At 34.7% G+C, this 2,358-nt stretch overlaps 1 protein-coding gene across 1 annotated transcript in view; it reads left to right on the forward strand.

The window, feature by feature from the left end:
• The window catches only part of LOC106473432 (calsyntenin-1-like), a gene marked incomplete at its 5' end in the record, with an annotated part of 30,707 nt that overhangs the window by 15,631 nt on the left and 12,718 nt on the right, over window positions 1–2,358 (forward strand). The gene's annotated exons all lie outside the window — the stretch shown is intronic.

Here is a 2,358-nt window from a genome sequence, read left to right on the forward strand (position 1 = left end):
GCCTAATGAAAGGTTAATTAGAAAGTTAGAACTGGGTAGCTGTGCTTAACAAAAGGTAGATTAGAAAGTTAGAACTGGGTAGCTGTGCTTAACAAAAGGTAGATTAGAAAGTTAGAACTGGGTAGCTGTGCCTAGTGAAAGGTTAATTAGAAAGTTAGAACTAGGTAGCTGTGCCTAATGAAAGCTTGCTTAGAAGATTGGAACTAGGAAGCTTGCCTAACAAAAAGACAGATTAGAACGTTAGAACTGGGAAGCTAACAGGCTTATTTCAGATAACCACAAAATGATTGTACACAGACATTTTTGAGATCAGGTAGAATCTATTTTGGAGCCACTGTTATTTGCTGGGTCCTTTGCATGAAAATTCCAAAAAAAACAAAAAATAACCATCTTTACCATTCCAGTGATTAAGCAGGTTGCTTACAGAATAATTAGTTAAGCATTCATTATTTTCGGTACATGTATTAAATTTCATAATTATCTCTGACATTTCACAGAAAACAACTAAAAACATTTAAGTCTTGTACCATACATTAGTAAGATAAACCATTATTGTTATTGTTACGTCTCCATTTGTTAATTGATTTTTCCGTAACTTCGACAACACAAGTCTTTATTTAATAAAACTGGTTTATTCTTTACGATACGCTTAATTTCAATATTCGCACTAAACAAACGCTATAACAACGAACGTGCTCAATAATACTTCTGACTGCAGTTCAATTACTCACTATCTACACACACATTACATTATTCTCTTCACGTTGTCACCCTCTTTTATATACCAGCCTACCCTATCTAGTAAATACTAGAGCATTCGCCAAGGTACGGGATAGTTCTAGAAACTAGAGGGCGTGAGAATAGTCACGTGATCTCAATGACGCAACATTATTATTTTTATCCAACAAAGATCTATCAATAATATAGTAAGCAGACCTAAACTTAAACAGTAGTCTAAAATAAAGCCTAACAGATGTTATATGTAGAAAGAATAACATTATCAGTGTTCAAAACCAAAATTGGTTTTTATATTGATAAACTGCAGTACAATATTAGGTTTTTGTTCCATAGCGAGATATGCTGTGGAAAGCCCTAAGTTTTACAAGTATTGAGCCACAAATATTTTTACTCAAACCAACCATTCAATTTGTTTGTGAACATTTCATCTAAATCCTGGAAGTAATGAAGGATCATCCCATTTTTGAACCTCGGCCATCATTTTGGTCCTGCTACCAGCAAATTTAGTTATAGTGAAAAAAAATGATAATATTACATGGTAGAGTGTGAAAGTTTACATAAAATTCCGTTGTCTACATTGCATGTAAAACTTCCGTAGCACTTGACTGATTGTTTAATTTTGATTTTTTTTGTGAAGAATTAGAGGATTTTCCTACACTCTTAACATAGTCTTATTGATGACTTTACGGATAAAACCACATTTAGTGCATGTGGAACAATGCTTGAGCTGTCCTTGAACCTAGGATTAGTGTTTTTTCAAATGATCTCCCAATCTTCTGAAAGTCGAGTCAACCACATTTAGTGCATGTGGAACAATGCTTGAGCTGTCCTTGAACCTAGGATTAGTGTTTTTTCAAATGATCTCCCAATCTTCTGAAAGTCGAGTCAACGTGAGTGCCCCCACATATTGGGCAGAAGAATTCATAAATTAAATAATCAGTAAAGTGATGCTGAAGTTTTACTTGCAATGTAGGTAATGAGAAACATTAATATCCATTTCACCAAAGCAAAAACCTGTCCACAGTCCCCACATTAGAACTCCCAGGTTAGAAAGAAGGCATTTAGCAAACAGCACCCAACATCAATTTTTAGGCTACTCTTGTTTGACCAAACAGTGGGATTTGACTGTCACTCTTATGGTGCAAGTATAGTGGAATGCATGTTTGCAACAAATGACTGCAAACTGTGAACACTTGGATATAGAGTCCGGGCATGCTATAAACATGGCAAGTTCAATGTTAGTGGTTACTGATACAAGCTTTATAAACCTAAATGCAACCATATTCTAAAAAAGACTTTACATCTCAATGTTTTTGAACCATTTGTGAAAAGGTTTGCCATAAGAGATAGTATAAACTGTTAACTTGAGTTCTATTACAGTTTGGTTGAATGGACAAAAAAAGACTACATGAAGTTCACTTACAAGTTATGAGATGCATGGGTAACCCCCAGATACAAAGAATGACATTTACAAGTTATGAGATGCATGGGTAACCCCTGATACAAAGAATGACATATACAAGTTATGATATGCATGGGTAACCCCTGATACAAAGAATGACATATACAAGTTATGATATGCATGGGTAACCCCTGATACAAAGAATGACATATACAAGT

Source organism: Limulus polyphemus, unplaced genomic scaffold (genome assembly GCF_000517525.1).
Source record: "Limulus polyphemus unplaced genomic scaffold, Limulus_polyphemus-2.1.2 Scaffold6169, whole genome shotgun sequence".
Lineage (NCBI taxonomy): Eukaryota > Metazoa > Arthropoda > Merostomata > Xiphosura > Limulidae > Limulus > Limulus polyphemus.